This window comes from Diprion similis, chromosome 3, assembly GCF_021155765.1.
Source record: "Diprion similis isolate iyDipSimi1 chromosome 3, iyDipSimi1.1, whole genome shotgun sequence".
Taxonomy (NCBI): Eukaryota; Metazoa; Arthropoda; class Insecta; order Hymenoptera; family Diprionidae; genus Diprion; species Diprion similis.
In genome coordinates, this window is record NC_060107.1 from 16,632,497 (window position 1) to 16,650,827 (window position 18,331).

General features: G+C 38.0%; 1 protein-coding gene across 1 annotated transcript in view; it reads left to right on the plus strand.

The window, feature by feature from the left end:
- The window catches only part of LOC124416725 (flotillin-2), a 403,676-nt gene that overhangs the window by 220,990 nt on the left and 164,355 nt on the right, over nt 1–18,331 (plus strand). The window lies entirely within an intron of this gene.

Below are 18,331 nucleotides of genomic sequence, written 5' to 3' on the forward strand. Positions count from 1 at the left end.
CCATAATTGGGCCAACTCTTTGTAAATCTCTATCAAATATGGCAGCGAACTATGCGGTTAATTTTCAGCTATTCAGCTCTTCTCGCGATGTCGCATGTCTTGAGTTTAAAATATAAGATAAATCAACAACGTCCGATATGTGAAACCGAACCACTGAAACTCTTTAGTTTGAAAAAATTTATGGCTTCCAGCCTTCCTATGCAGCTGTGAGGTGTGCATGCATACTGCGAGAAAAGCTGATTCGTAATCTTAATATTTGAATCTTTCATCACCCACCTCATTTCTCTTCATTTTTTTCATGTCATTGAAATAGTAAGACTTGACGGCCTTGACCCAAGCGGCTCCAGAGTCCGGCAGATACGACCAGTCCATTACAATCGGCAGCAAGAAATCAAAGTTTTCCACTAATTCCTCAAACAATTCCTCATTTTCATACACAGCTGGTGAAACGGGTAGAATTATTGTATGTTTAACCAGACGGGGAAGTCAAAGATAACTATTGCAGAGCGAGAACCTTACAATCTTTCAAAGCCTCAAAATTATACGCGGGAATTTCTATTCATCTGATGTTTCAATAATGTAGATCGTCAGCCGTACGGGATCCTACAATCTTTGGTATCGATCAAATAGATTGTTCGGAAGTTGTTAATCAGTCTATCAGTCTATCTCAAAAATGGTTTCACAAGAGAATCTGAAATTTACCGGCCATCTTATATCGCAGCACCACGTGACAAACAAGCGAATCGACAACGCGTAGTCTGCTATGCTGTAATGAGTCTCACTTCGAAATTCAATAACTTTTTCCATTCGCGATATTTCACGAAAGTATAAATACTTTTCTGTAGATTTGGTATACGGACTATCGATCTACACTATCAATCCATATTGGTTTGTACAAAGTTCATAGAAAGTTTAAATAGAATCACTAGAGAAAGAATGAAATGTTTCAACGGAACACAGTTTCATGAGAAACGAAGAAAACATTTCACTCAGCAAAGTGATATCCATCGGAAAAAATTATGATCGTACTCGATACTACGTCTAGTGATTGGATTAAGTTTTTGAGGTGATGTATGGTACCGTCGAAGATACAGTAATGGCCTGCGCTAGTCAACCTCTCAGTAGCCCATACCCCTCATTAGTCAATGAATTTGACATATAAAGACCCGGATATAGGCCGACCACATTTTTCTCCGATAGTAGGTACAGATTTCTTGGGGACCCTGATTGGTCCTGCCCCTAGGAACATGCGCACAACTGAGTTTCGTAGCAGTCGCAGTTTCTATTTTTCAATTTGAAACAGTTCGACGACGTGATGTTGACGAAACTAAAGGTCTGAGCTGTGCGATAGTCACCGTACGTGAAGAATAAGTAGTGAATATAATGTTTTTTTTTGATTTGTGAAATTTAAATGGGTCAGAAGTTATTCACCTAATAACGTACTAAATGGGAAACTCAAAATTTTTTAACCTAAACATCAAATCTATTAAAACATCAAAACGTTTGAATGAAATCTCAAAGTAAACCGCAAATTGACATTTTCATTCATATTCGATTTACTTGGAAACAAATGCAATTTCCGACTTTTGTGCATTGTAATATATTTCAGCAACAACTTTCTCCTTGAACACTTTATGCAATAAAATGTCAATGTACGACGCACTAACTTCGCTTTTTCGAATCGAGCTTGTGACGTAACTGTTTTTTTTATATAATCGTCTAGTGAAAGAGTATCTATTTTTGATATTTTTCTTATTGTTGGCCAAAAAAAACATGAGTCGGGACTGTTTATCGGTCCTTGTGGTGATTTCAGACCGCTTATCGCGGCTAATCTTTTGAGGGCACCCCCAATGCCATAGCTAGGCCCTTTTCCATGTGAAGTAGCAAAGAAGTTCCATTTTGCGCCAACTCCAGTCTTCTTCGTGAAGACATACGTCCAAAAAATTTTTTTTCCATATCTCATACTGTGCGCTGGCTCGTGCGGAGAAGCAAATGATTTTGTTAGCTTCACGTATTTCACGGCTCAGAAACTTCACAAATTTCCCTCGAAAACCATGGATGGCGACGCTATTGTGTTTGAGGAACTCTGAAATTGCTACGTAATTCCTGCGCTTGATTGTTCCGTCTTCTCTATAATAGGAAACGAACGCGTGTATCGTCACTCGATTCTTGTTCCAGTGTACACCCTGCGTCGGGTCCTCAATACCATATGCATACTTAGTTTTCTACAAAATCATGGACCATTAAACATTCTCCTGGTTCCAATCGTTCTTTTTATCCAAAAAATAAGCGGACTGCTGCTGAGCAATAAATGCATGTCTCATCGGTAATTCCATGTGTGTTCGGAATTTTTCCAGGGAATTTTCCACTCGTGTTTGCATAGTTTCGACTTGTGTTGCAATAGTTGTGTCCATTGACACCCACCGTCTGCGTGTCACGGTATCAATCAATTCCTCCTCAAATGATTCTTCGAACTGCTTCACTTCATTTTCGGTGCCTGGACAGCTAACACATTGTTTTAAAAGACATTTTACTGTTGATGGGCTGCAGATCATTCGTTTCAAACGATCTTTGTAATTATTTAATAACTGCGACGTATTTGCTCTCAATTATGCTATTCTTATATAGACTAACAATAGTTCAACATTTTCATGGATAGCGCATCCACAAACTGAATGAGGCCAATATCTCCAGAAAGTACGCAGTGTTTTCGCCTCAGCTCACAAACGTCAAAAAGCCGATCTTCAAATCGGGGTACTTTTCCTTGTAGGTGCGGAATGTCTTTTGTAAATTGGAAAGTATCAGTCGTTTTTGTTGACGTATTTTCTGATCATTTTCTTCAAGCGCGATATCATTTTTTTTTATCCGCAATCACACGACTAATTAGATCAGACTTAAAAAAATCCAAATCAAAGGTCAGTGCATCTTGGCTCAATGTTTTAGCAGTCGACACGTTGGGGGTGGCTAGAATTCCGTATTCTTCTACTGTTTTTTGGCTACGGTAATCATCCGGTTCGAAACATCGAAGATTTTATGAATTTTGAGAAATAACCAATTTTGAAAAATTATTCAAATCCAAATTTTCTTCTCCCGGTGATTTGTACGATGAAACTCTTCTTTTCGTTTCTGATTTATTTCACTTTTTTGTTGTTTCTCTATCCGATTCCGTTTCAATTTCACTTTCAATGCATAATACCATTGAAGCTAGTGTCTTGTGGGATTTGTTCAATTTGTCTTGAAGATACTTCTTCCGCAATCATTTTCTTTTAGCCAAAATAAAGGTGATAAGAAAATCAAATTCAAATAATAATGATGCCCAAAAGTTATGAATAAATTATTCAAACAAACCATTGTTTAACAAATTTTCAGGGAATGTTCTTCCTGTCATATGACCCGAATTCTTTAATTTTTATAAATAAACGTGAATTTCTAAAGAATTCTCTCATGTCTTTAAAATTTCCGATTTCAAGAATTTTCAATCCTGAGAAATGGAGGAAGAATTGTGAATTTAGGATAAGGTCTCATAGAAACGTTGTACGTTATGATTAAAACGTTCCCGGGGCACTGACCAAATGGTTTCGTGAGTACAGCCTTTACAAATTTTTACTCTAAATACCCTGGAAACTTGTCGGTTACTGAATACCTAAACACTTTTGAGAAATTCAATATGAAATGTAATGAAAATTTCTGGAAATGTATTCAGAGTATCGGAATGACAAACCAATTGTACAGAGGGGAAAATTACCACGTAGTTCGTCATGTGATTGGAATTTCAAGCACGAATAACTACGTGCGAATAGGCTCGACCGCGCCCGCAACGACCCACATGAATCAATCGCTTTTATACATGTTTTCCGTCGAATTTCCACTCTCAAACTAACAGGTTTTTTTTGGAGAATACACATTTTGAAATCGGATTATCATCTTCAAAATCGTGACGCATAAATAATGTCATTGTATTTTAATAAACGGCAAATCTTTGATTCCATCAATTTCACATAACTGAGAAGAATAGTACATTGCGTAACAAGTGCGACATACACCTCTGCGCATACTATTTTTCCTAACAAGTTGCGCAAAGTTCGAGCACTATTCAGAAATTAAGTTATTTTATTATTTTCATTTGACTTGGACGAACAAACCTGATTCTAGCGTGCTGACTTTGAAATTGTATATAACAGTCGGTGTTGGGGTCAACTGGACCCCAGGTTAGTGACTAGGCAGGGGCCGGTGGAATCTGGGGTGAGGGAGCGGGTCCAGGGCTGCAAGCCCTGGCAGGGGTGTAGGGGGCGAAGCCCCCCCACTTGAAAACATTCCATGATTGAAGATAAAATTAAAATGAAATTGGAAAACAAAACTCGTAAATACAATAAAAATAGTTGTCTGACACTTGTTCGGACCTGCACCGCTTGCACGTTCGTACGTCAATGAGTGGTTCAACACGTAAAACTTTAGAATGCCACATGTCGACAGCGCCAATAGCGGATTGAGAAATGTACTATAATGAAATATGAATAATATTAACCCCTTGAGTGTCAGTGACACACATAGGGGCAGAGAAAAGTCGTGTCATTGTTGTCTCATGACACATATGTGAGCATTTAAAAAGAAGGTGTTTAAACTTCATTGATTCAACTGTAAGTTGGGAAATCACGGTTTTTGAAATCTTTGAATCCAAATCTGTAACTGGGTGGCAAAAATTCGAAATGGCGAATCCAATCTGGCGGACGCGAATTGGAAAAATGGTTTGGTTTTGACGAACGTGATTAATTGGAGGCGGGAAAGTATTAGCGTGCGGGAAAGTACTACTTTGCGCACGCAAACAAATGTGCAAAACCGAACTTTGCGCACGCTGTTAGGAAAAGTACGATTTAAGAGCGTTGAGATGCGTTTTGCTGCAATCCTTACAACAAAGGAAACCGGAGATATCGACCCTGAAAAGAGAGCATGATTTTCAATATTAGCCTTTTTTTCGAAAATTCAACCCCTTGTAACATTTGAACCATTCGAGTGAGAAAAAAAAATTGTTTGGCGCATTCATCTTGCTCAGATAATCCGTTACAGAAAATTTCGAAAGAATCGGAAACATCGAGGTATATTTTTGCCCAAATCCGTCCCGCTTGACGTGGATGACTCTGTCACTTATCGACCAACCATCTAAAGATGCTCAAAAAGCTAGAAGCAGAGACTTTAAAAGCATTCCAAGAAATTTATCACGAAAGTGTAAGAGATCCGAAACAATTAAAGATGTCTTCAATCTGTAACATCTGATTCGTACATTCCAAGTGTCCCTCAATAACCGTAGAAAGCGCACTACTGCAGTTAATCTGTAGAAATTGTAGAATCGTTGAACTCGCAATAAGGTAATCTACTGCGGAAAATCATTCGTGATTTGACGTCGATTCTGACGAGGAAATCTTATTCTACTACTACATTTCGTAATACCTGCAACTTTTGACGATGTTTTTGCTAAAACAGGAAACGCATTTTACCTCGCATTTTACGTTTCTATACATGAATGTTTTTTTCAAAGCACTGACGAACGGATTTTATATAATACGCATGAGTAATATTCTTTTGTTTCTTGATTTTAAGCCACGTTCCAATTGTAATTTTCTTGATGAATGAAATTCTGGTGTATGGTCACCGTAAATTCGTAATCAATGACCTCAAAAACCCCCGCATACGTATTACCTTCGAAATCCGACGTGGTTCCATCAAACATGTCTTCCAAATTGGGTTCGCCATTTTGTTTGCCGTATTATTGACTTCGGCTTTGTGATCAGCGACCTCGGAAAACTGTGTAAACAAGCCTTTTTTCGACTCGAAGTTCAGGCGACGTTTTCACCCCTGTTTCGGGATTTCGTCCCACTGTGCATCGTGAGATTACGAATGCCATGAAGTTTCTTGGAGCACCAAGGGCGACGGTTACTCGCCTTAGGCTTGAATTCTGCACCAGAAATATGTTGTCGGTAAAATAAAACTTCTTTTGGTTCATAATGCTTGTACGTTAGGTTCGCCTAAGGTTCTCCGTTGCACAAACCATTCGTAAATTTCATATTCAAATCCGCCATCTTTGTCGTTTGTGATTTTCGTCTTCTTTGTACCTACTTCCACGCCGGTCTTGGTATATACTGAATTATATGTTTTTCATTGTTATTAATTTTTATCAGAGTCGGATCTGTCGATACCGTGATCACGCGTAAGCCCATGGCTCGAGTCACCAATATTCAACCGATTGATAATTGTGACTGTCTCATCGACGGTCAGCCTTGCCTTTTTAATTATTTCGCTTCGCCCATCATGAAAACACCAAGAAACCTTTGTGAGAAAAATTAATTATCGACCTTATGAGGTTTTCAATGAACTGGAACTGTAATTTTGAACATAAAATTGAAAATAATACATCATTCAACCGGGTAATAATGTCAGAGATTATTCCCGCTGCGGGTTTACTGCCGAAGTGAAGCGAATCACCCAAGGGAATAGTCAAATTCTAATCCTGTGTAACAGACAGTACTTTATTTTCGACCCAATTTTTTAAATAAGTCCTACCAAACCCCACATACTGATAGCTCATATATTGGCATAATAAAAAAAGTAGACCCACAAAAGTTGAGAGGGAAAAATATACCGCTTTCGTCTCGCCTTTCAAGTTAAATACGTTAACATGATGATGACATCGAGAATGAATATATGTTCAGAGTCTTTATCACAAGTATCCATCTGGGTTGAGCAAGGAAGAAACAGTTGGCAAATGACTGTGGGAGAGAACGAGAGGCAAATGTTCACACGAATGTGCAGAACGTGGCATGATCTTTGCATTTTGAAAACCGCGTATTTGAACATCAAATTATTAAATAATTGAGATGCATGAAAATTTCATTCTTTTTCAAAGATCCGTAGTCCGAGAATAAGAGGCAAAGTGAGGTAAAGTCGGCTTGGGTTCAGTTTCCATCAGATTGTAACATACTTTTAATAATTCCGTAAGACCTCCGACGGAGTCGCACTTGGGTATGAAAGGAGAATAAAAAGATCACATTTAAAGAAGGTAAAATTATAATAATTTTCCATATGAAAATGCTCCGATTCGTTTTTTCATGTGTTATAATAATTGCGTTTACCGGAACAACGAAAATTTCAGTAAGGTTCCAAAATTTGATTGTAAAAATATCAATTGATTATCGTATGGATTATTAATGTTCCTAATACAGAATAAATGCCAGACAATTATTTATATAGTACTTCTGAAATTGTTCAAATTCAATTTTCTGTTTGTCGAATATATTTTTTACCTTTCCCCCCCTCCACCCAGTGGAGGCTTCACGCTCTACACGTTGCCTGTAGCCCTAGACCTGCTCCCCCCCAACGTACGTCCATATGCTACTCATGTGCATTTTTCACTATTTCTTGTTTATTTTCTCGGTTCTCAATTCGACCTACAAAACTGCGACGAAATCGGAATTCCGCTTCGCTTCGACAGTGAACCCACTCGCGGAACTAATTTTCGACTTTGTTTTCTTGTTGGATAATATACTGTTATGGTCGGCACGACCTCACTTTGGGGTCTTGCCGTCGCGTCAGCGTGGCATCCGATCTACTACACAATGTATGTATGAGTTCCTTCTATTCGGGTGGAAATACGGACTATTGAGGGGCTTGAAGATCCCGATGAGTTAACTACGGCGGGGAATTACTGGACTATTTTGACGGATTGTTTTCTGCCATTTGGTTGACTTCTTGGGTTTTCTATCGAAATCAACCATTTGATTACCCTGACATACTCATGATGCGATGTCGAATGATCAACCCAAAAGAATTTGTATTTACTTGCCTACAGTGTTCCCTATACCTTCATCTTCAACAACACCCATGATACAAGGTAAATCACGAATTTGACCAGCCCTCAGTATATTCGCAGGGCTGTTTGTTAAAAATGCTCCCTCGATGTCGGGCTCATCAGTACAAGCCCATGTAGTGAATGGTTCGTAATTCCACACGTAAAACCGGGTAAACATGCCTACAATGTCCGCGAAGTTTTTTTTTCGCAAACAGCTGACTAGGGCATCCGAAGTGTCATTATATCAGCCAACGTAATCGCCGAGTTCGTATGCACGCTTCGCGTAGGCAGTCCTGGGTCTGTAGGCCCAAGGCCGAACGCCAGGTCCGCTTTGCAGGATGAACTTATGGAAGAGCCCTGTAATGTCATGAATTCATTACGCCATGTTTAAGCCTTGCAGTCAGTCTCTGTTCATCAATTCATTGGCTGGAAAACAATCTTTGAGTACTTCGGACTTGATGTTGCGATGAAATACATCCTCGAGATTATTGTAAAAGTGAGAGCAGTCATCAGAAAAAAGATTTTGTTATTCATCGATTACATCTGCTAAATAGTACTTCCCGCCATGCAATGTTGGGGTTGGATCTGAATTCATTCTTACCAATTGTCAATTTCGAAAGCGTCAGGAGATGAACGCATGCGCTCCCTGAGCTGTGGCCGAATAATGTCACTCGATCAGGGTCACCGTAAAAGTGTCTGATGTTACGCTGCACCCACTCGAGCGCCAGAACCTGGTCCTTCAGGCCCCAGTTTCCGGAAGCCACTTCGTCGCCAGTGCTCAAGAACCCCAGAATACTCAGACGATAGTTAAAGGTGACGAGAACTACATCTTGGTTCAAAAGGTAATACGGGCCGTACGCCGATGAGTTGGCAGACCCCAACGCGAACCTCCCACCGAAAATGTATGCCATTACCGGAAGTAGCGAGGAGTTCTTACCGTTGCGTATCTAGATGTATACGATCCAGAGTCAAATCCAGTAACGTTATCTACACAAGACTTCAGATTTTGAAATCGTGGTTTTATTCTTGCCCAGCGAGCGGCTTACCTGCAAATAAGCGAGCCTCGCTGGATGAAAAGAATTACCTGCGGTGTGAACACGTTCAAGTTCAGACAGTCTTCGTCCCCAATGACGGTGGGATCGTCTTTGTGTCTTATTTGGGGACACATGCTTCCATCGGCAGTAGCATTTCGAATTCCTTTCCAACCACCCGCTGGCTGCGGGTTGGCGAATCTATGACGCAAAAAGAATTTGTGCAATCGGAATCATGACGAGAGTTGACGAAGGCTGCAACTACTTTACTATGAAACATTTCAATGGAAAGCATGTTCGTTTATCGCAAGGCTTCGCTATTGTAAGCATTGATATACATTCATCATAGACATTCATTTACCCATTGACTTCCTATCGCGTAATTAACGGGTCTGACATTCAGTCGAATGATTGGGTACCCCAAGCAGCACCTTGCTTATCTTTTTTTTCAGACGCGTAGCCTTACTGAGGCAACCTTGATAAAATTGTCCAACGCTAGTTCTTTGAATCGATTTCTGTTTATACCTATCTTATCCATTTTAAGAAAGAAACTCGTCCACTTACTGGAAACGAATGAATATTTAGTTTCACGTAGTTCGACTGACGAACGTCAAATAAGATTACGTCAGAACAGAGTTAGATCTGTCAGTACTGTATAAACAGTAGGAGCGCATGTCACGGACTCAAAAAAGTGTAAGGAACTGCAAAATATGTTTATTTAAGTATGTCTGTCTTTTGATAGCTTTTTTGTTCACACAAACACTGTGTTTTCAAGTGCACGCGTGTATTGAATATCATCTTTCTAATTATAATTATTGCAATGTTTGCGAAAGTATTCGAACTCAATTGAAGAGTTGAAAGCTAAGAATACCGAAGTACGAAACTACTTAGAAATGAATTTTTCAATGATGATCTTGATATAAATTAAAAAATGTGCCTAATCAACTGTTTTCAGCACTTTGTTAATGATGTCTTTCCCAGGCTAATTCATAGTCTAGATATCAAGGGTCGTACGTACACCTCGGGGATCAGATAAACCAATCTCCGAGATAAATTTCCATTAGATTGTACGACCATGGTACAACCCATTGATATTTTTCCTTTCCGTTTCTCTGCTTTTAGAGAAAAAATAAAGTTATGGTAATAACCCGGCAAACGAAAGTTGAGTTTTACTAGATCTAGACGTTTCGAGGCCCCCGACCATGTTCGGACGTACCTCCGTGTGTTTGTACGTGTATGTATGTGTATATATTAGGGTGATTCAAATAGAAAAAGTTTTTTTTTTTCAACCGCATTCCTGCTTAAAAGTTACTTTATAGTCAAATAATCAACACACTGGAAGGATCTGATTTAAAAAAAAATCCCATATAATGCCTTATTGAACATGAGTTTTAAGTTTGCGGAAAAAATCAAGGTATAACTTTGGATGAAGGTAGCCAGCCGGTTGATAATTGAAAATACTTATTTCTGTTGTAATTCGATGCTCTGATCAGGAATTCCATATTAATAAGGGTCGCTCGCGATTCTTTGACCTTGATTTGAATGCCAAATATCTGAAAAGAGCGTAGTCCAGAAAAAAATATTTGTCCAATGTAAATTAATTAGTTAAATGAAAATTTCATATTTAAAGATGTAGAACAGTACTATTTGACCTTGAAAATAATTTCCTTCCTTGACCTTAAAAAAGATATAGAGCAATTATGCTTTAAACTATTACAATGAAATATCGTTTTGATTAAAAAAATCAATTTTTCGAATAAAAAAAATTGTTATGTTATACGCCACCAACTTTCGCTATAGGAAATTCGGTACCCTGCCTAGTTATTTTTCGGTTTAAACTGTGATTAGTTTTTCATATGAAAATATAGATAAAAATATTTTAGTTTTTTTATTTGGAAAATTAATTTATTCAATTAGAACTATAATTTATTGAAATAGTTTGAAATGCAATTGCTCCAGTTATAATTTTTTTTTAAGGTCAAATAGTACCACTCTACATCTTTAAATATGAATTTTTTACCGAACTAATTGATTTACATTGGAAAAGCATTTTGTTTTCTCTTGAATACGCTTCTTTCAGGTATTGAACCTTGAAATCCAAGTCAAAGAATCGCGAGCGACGTTTATAACTATAAAATTCGTCATCAGAGCATCAGATTACGTAAGAATTGAGTATTTGTAATTGTCAAATCGCTGGCCTCCTTCATAAGAAGTTTTACCTTGATTTTTTCTACAAATTCAAAATTCAAGCTCAATGCGGCACTATATAGGATTTTTTTTTAACAAATCCTTTCAGTGTGTTTATTATTTCAATATAGAGTAACTTTCACGCAGAAATGCGGATGGATAAAACAAGTACTTTTCTTAATTGAATCACCCTAGTATACATATATACCAGACTGTATAAAAAAAATCGGCTATTTTTTTTTTATAATGGTATACTGAAAATATTTTTCAAGATGACGAAAAAGAAATACCATAAAAATTTCAGATTTTAATATTGATATTTAGAGGTGCTTCATCACGATTTTCTACTTTCCATAAGAATAACATGGCAAAAATGGTAAAAAAGTATAAAATTGCGATGAGGCACTTCTTAGTATTGAAATTAAGAGCTCCCATTTTAACAGGGCCTTTTTCCGGTATCATGAACAATATTTTCAGTATATTTTTCAAAAAAAAAAAATAGACAATGTCTTTGATACAGTCTATTATTTTACGGAACGTAGTCAACGTGTTCATGGAACTTCCTATCGACGCCAATGTAGGAAGTTCATAGCTAGTCAAAAGTATTCCATTTCAGTGGCATGTGCATATGAAAAAATTTCATCGAATCACTAAACACTAATCTTATGTACATCACTAACCTCTTATTTCCTATCGGTGGATGTCCATAAGGAATTCCTAGAAAGGCCGCCACCTTTCGGCCGTGGATGGTCGTCATTATTTTTCCCCGCAGACTCCCTTGGGAAATAGTCACTTCCGGCTGAGTAGTTCCATCGAAGTAACCATAACTTGTGGAGAGAAAAATGCTCAATAATAGTGAGAAAAAAAGACACACTGGCCTCGAACTTGAAGCCATCTTCGTTACGCGATGTTGGCCAATGAGAACAAACTCGACTCTGGCGAATTCTGCAGGTGGGATTTTTTCACGGCTTCGTACCGTTTGTTTATTGCTAACAAGTTTGACGTGTCAATCATTGAACAAGATCTTGAACAAGATATTCCAGTCATCTAACGACCGTCTCGCAAACAAAATAACACACCGCCGTCATGATCAAGAGTATTATCAATGTCGTTGTGTCGACCATTTATCCCAGTACCATACGGCGATGCAATGCGTTAAACCAACTTACAAGGAGCAAGTAGGGCACTCGGGTCTCAGAATATCTCCATATTTATCGTGGGGGAAGTACCTCTTGACCTGTTCAAGTTTCAACTCCTCATATCAAGATTTAGAGGTGCCCCATCGCGATTTTTTATTTCTCTTTGAATAACACGGAAAAATTGGTTTCAATTTTCGAAATTCTATAACTCGTCAACGCGTTAGTATACTGATGAGACGGGAACATTTTTTTGTAGGGAATTTAAGGCTCCACAGAGGGTTTATCATCATTTTATGATGAATCTACTCTTTCAGTTGTGTCCCGCACGACACTTTAGTGAAGTAAGGGTGTTTGATTGAAGATCAATTGTCATAGTATTGTTTTTAGAACCTAACTATTTATTTACACGTTCAATATAAGATGGTTATTAGATATATATATATATATATGGCTAATTAGTTGCCTTGATAGTTAGTTGAGTTTGGATATTTGGTTGGTATTTGAAATTGTTGGGTAGTTCTTATTGACTTGAAGTCTTGATAGGAACTGTTGGTAGTTTGATGTCTCGATGAGAACTGACTGTTTTGAAAAAATAGAAGAAGGAATGTGAAGGAGTTTTAAGAAAATGTGCAGGGTGTACGAGTTTACTGATTCATCAATTTTTCCTATTGGTTGGTTATTGTGATTGGTGGGAATCCACGATTGGTCAAGACTTTGCACCGGAAGTCTTGTTTATAGGAATGGAAATTTCGTACATAGGAGGGAAGTAGGAGCATGCAGGTATGACTTATGCTCAAACAATATGCGATCCTTCCGCACTTTTGCGTACCTACTGTTCGGACAGGCCAGCGTCCACATCAGGCAGCCAACTGAGTATTGTTAATTGGTAAAAACCCAGAGATGAAGAGGAAGCAAAAACCCGCGCTGGAAGTTCCATACGACGGGTCGACGAATCAGTTATTGCTCAATACTAAGTTTATTGATTAGGGTCACAGTCCCTTCAGCGCGGTTTTGTATTTGTGTAAATTGTGTCGATACGCAAAACTTTCAAAAGTTCTTTTAGGTCAAAGGTCGAAAAAGGACTTATTACGAATTATTTGTCACTTTGCAAGCGACTATTTCGTCAATTGGATCACTGAAGTTCGGTGCAGTTAAAATTCTGCAATGAATAATTCATTCCTCACTCAATCGTACATATTAAAATACACCAGGGTTTTAATACATTTCATCACAAGTCATATAATAAATAATAAATTTCGGAAGATCCAGAAAAAACACATGCCAGAATATTCGATTGTTGTTGATAAAATTGAAAAGATGTGAATACATAAAAAAGAATTCATCCTGATGGTCAGACTATGGCAGCAACTCCGTAACTTCATTTGCCTGATGTAGCTGGCTTCACAATGAGTCCCATGGATATGGATGTCTTGATCGAAGGTTCCAGATGTGGTCAACCACGTTGTCAACTGTCGTGCACGTTTTGTTCAACGATGCAACAGGCAACGCATTTCAATTGAAGTCGACTGCGTGACTTTGTTTGGTTATTCAACGACGCTGTATTATTTAGTTATAAGTTTCAACGGTCATAAAAATGTTTTGAGTTCGATATATCGGATAACGGGGGACAATCACGTGACGACTACAAGGAATATGGGAACCGGTAATTATGGCGTCTTTTCGTAGAGTGTACGTTTCCGCCTCAGACCTAAGTTACTGTGGCTGTGAGAAGTACGACGCTCGTCTGCTTGAACTGGCGCAGATAATTCTCAGATTTGTAATTCGAAGTGGAGGAAACATTGTGTTCTAGTTAGAGTTTGAAAAAGTTTATTATTACATTTAAGAATTAGTTAACTCATCATAAAACAATTCTTAGGTATACATATATATATATATATATACTTCATTAACAGTTTAAAATTTTTCAAAATATGTAGTTTGAATGAATATAGAAAAATTTAATATCAAGAATTCACAACGAGAAGAAAAAGTCAGATGAAATAATTATTTTCCTCAGTTTTTTTCTCTAACCGGCTATTTGGCCCCCACTTTAGAATAGACTTTCGAATAAGTATTAAAGAATTGCGTGAAATTCCCAAAACTTATATTAAAGAACACAAAATGTCTTATTGGATCGAAAATTTGACATTTTCAAAAATTCATAGGGACGCGATAAAGTATAATCCATGAAAATTTAATAGGATTGACCTACTTGATGCGGCAACATCTCAGTGAAATGAAAGCAATCAGGCGATTCACTTGACATACCGATATAATGCTTGAGCATAATCTTAGAAATTGTATAGCTTAAACGAGCAAATTCTAACACACTACAACTACAATTATATGAATATAGTGGAGGAAATCTAACACGCCCAAACACTCGTGACGACGAAGCTCAAGAATTGCACGAACGGGACGAAAAGACTATCCGTGGTCTACGTGGCACGAAGCGAAAGCTTGGAAGATGTTGAATAGTCATCACCACGAAGCTACTCTTCATCAAGATGTTGCTAAGCTATTTAACCGATTTTATAAGATCGAATGTTCAGGTAATTTATTTCAACTCTGTGTTGGAAGATATAACCCCATCCGCAAGCGGGGGTGACAATAACATCGTCTGACGGATAGGACCTGAATGAGATCACAGTGGTGTGAGTATCGTTAACATTGGTACCAATATTGGTACAAAGTGTACGGTATTTACTGGCCGTTCTGTTCAAATATGATTGAATGGAAATGGACTTACATTCACCAGGTAACGCCACTATATACACAAGTCGGTCACATTCGGACCATTGAAATATTTATTGTTGGTTAGTGTTTTGGAGGACATCGAAAACGCGTAGGTAGGAACGATCAACCTGAGGAAATAGCCTTGGCTAATCGAATAAATAACCGTATTATCGATTTCATCAATATTTCGAATTGTCGTCATGATAAATGAAAAGCTTGCAACTGGTAGGTTTCGCATCCACAGTATTACAAGTACAAGACGAATTTCGAGCACGAAAGTAAGATCACAAAAAGAAAGGTCGTTCTTGAGAGGATGCTTTAGTCAGTCGTTACCCGTCGCCTTACATGTCAGTTATTTTTACTATTATTAAACCCTACCAATCACTGCTGTGAAAATGCTGTGATCAGTGCGATTCTACATACAATACCGAATACAAACATCCAAGAATACTACTTATTATTGGAATTCATTTTCCGGCCGCGCTATAGTATTATACAAAAAGGTATCTGGACATTTTTTTTCCACATCGCATGTAGAATTGCGATGATCGCGCTATTTTCACAGGAATGCTGCGGTTGATCGGTCAATAAAGATTGACTGAAGAATTTTCTTAAGGCGATGAAGCGTCAGTCGATCGTCACAATGGCTTCTGCCTCTGTCGTACTTCTTTCCAAGTTAGCCCAAAATTGCATTCGCTCTCTTAAGAAGACATGTTTCATCTCTAGCGTGATTTTGGATTTGTTTCCGATCTGGAGGTAATTGTCCTTTTCCGAGTACGACGTCCATGTTATGTTTCGGAAAGAAACCGGGGTTAGCGGTTTACTGAAAAAACGTACAATAGTTGTTAATCATGTGCATCATCAGGTATTCTAATACTTGAAAAAAACTTACCCGTGAATCGCAAAAGATGTCCACAATTGCACCATGATATCCATCATTTGCCGATCTTTTTCATTCATGGTTTTGTTGAGACCTGAGGCGATATTGTAGTCTATATGTGGAAAAAGGTAATCAAGTTCATCCGCGTGTGCTACGCCGTAGTCCACCAAAGTTGTGCCGTAAACGTAAGTGTTACTCCAGGTGCCCCGAAAATTGAAGACGTAGAAATATTGGGGATTCGCTGCCACTGCAAACTGGTGTAAGAGGGCGGAGTACAGCGGATAGTTGAACGTAGAATCACTGACGAGTAACGTATAGTTATTCAGGAACTGCAAGAAAAGGATTCGTCGATGGTTCATCATCTACACTTTCAATTATTAGATCCGTAAGATACGAATAATTAGAGTATATTTTGGTTCCACCATCAGCGAAACTGATACAATAGGAACTTTTCTTTTCTACACTCAAGTATCACATACTGGCTGTAGTTTTTTGTAATAACGACTGATTTCGATGAAATTTTGCTGAAAGACGCTACTAGAACACAATTTTCAATTAAAAGACTCATGAGGATAAGTGATCTGTACTGAGAGAATCAATTTGATATGCTGATAGAAATGATTTGATCAGGCCAAATGATGACGGCAGTGACTGATTTCCATAATTGGGCCAACTCTTTGTAAATCTCTATGAAATATGGCAGCGAACTATGAGGTTAATTTTCAGCAATTCAGCTCTTCCTGCGATATCGCATGGCTCGAATTCAAAATAGAAGTCGAATCAACAACGTCGGATATGTGAAACCGAACCACTGAAACTCTTTAGTTTGAAAAAATTTATGGCTTCCAGCCATCCTTTGCAGCTGTAAAGTGTGCATGCATACTGCGAGACAAGCTGATTCAGAACCTGAATATTTAAATCTTTCATCACCCACCTCATTTCTCTTCATTTTTTTGATGTCATTAAAATAGTACGACTTGGCGGCCTTGACCCAAGCGGCTCCAGAGTCCGGCAGATACGTCCAGTACATTATAATCGGCAGCAAGTCATCGAAGTTTTCCACTAATTCCTCGTACAATCCCTCATTTTCATACAACCCTGGTGAAACGAGTAAAATGATTCTATATTGAAACAAACGTGAGAGTCAAAGATAACTATTACAGAGCGAGAACCTTACAAATTTTCAAAGCCTCAAAATTATACGCGAGAATTTCTATTCATCTGATATTTCAATAATGTAGATCGTCAGCCGTACGGGATCCGATAATCTTTGGTGTCGATCAGGTAGGTTATTTGGAAGTTGTTCACCAGTCTATTAATTCATCTCAAAAATGGTTTCACCAGAAAATCTGAAATTTACAGGCCTTCTCATATCGCAGCACCACGTGACAAACAAGTGAATCGACAACGCGTAGTCGGTTATGCCGTAATGAGTCTTATTTCGAAATTCAAATCTTGTTCCATTCGCGACATTTCAGAAAAGTATAAACACTTTTCTGTACATCTGGTATACGGACTATCGATCTACACTATCAATCCAAATTGGTTTGTACAAAGTTTACAGAAAGTTGAAATAGAATTACTAGAAAAAGAATGAAATTTTTCAACAGAACACAATTTTATGAAAAAACGAAGAGAACATTTCACTCAGCAAAGTGATATCCATCGGACAAGATGATGATCACACTTGATAGTACGTCTAGTGATTGAATTAGGTTTTTGAGGTGATGTGTGGTATCGTCAAAAATACAGTAATGGCTCGCGATAGTCAACCTCTCAGTAGCCCATACCCCTCATTAGTCAATGAATTTGACATCTCAAGACCCGGAAATAGGCCGTCAACATTTGCCTCCGATAGTAGGTACAGATTTCTTGGGGAGCCTGATTAGTCCTGCATCTAGAAACATGCGCACAACTGAGTTTCGTAGCAGTCGCAGATTCTATTTTTTAATTTGAAACAGCTCGACGACGTGATAATGACGAAACTAAAGGTCTGAGCTGTGCGATAGCTACCGCGCGTGAAGAATAAGTAGTGAATATACTTCTATAGTGTTCTAGTAATGTAGTGTTCTCTTTGATTTTAGAAATCAAAATCAGAAGTTATTTACCTAATTACGTACTTAATAGAAAACTCAAAACTCTTCAACGTAAACACCAAAACTGTTGATACATCAAAACGTTTGAATGAAATCTCAAAGTAAACCGGATATTGACATTTTTATTTATATTTGATTTACTTGGAAACTAATGCGATTTCTGACTTTTGTGCTTTGTAATATATTTAAGCAACAACTTTTTCCTCAAACACAGGCTTTATGCAAAGAAATGTAAATGTCCGACGCACTCACTTAGCTATTTCGAATCGAGCTTGTGACGTAACCGCTTCTTCTTTATAATCCTCCAGTGAAAAAGTATCTATCTTTAATATTCTTCTTATTTTTAGCCATAAAAAAACATGAGTCGGGACTGTTTATCGGTTCTTGTGGTGGTTGCAGACCGCTTACCGCGGCCAATCTTT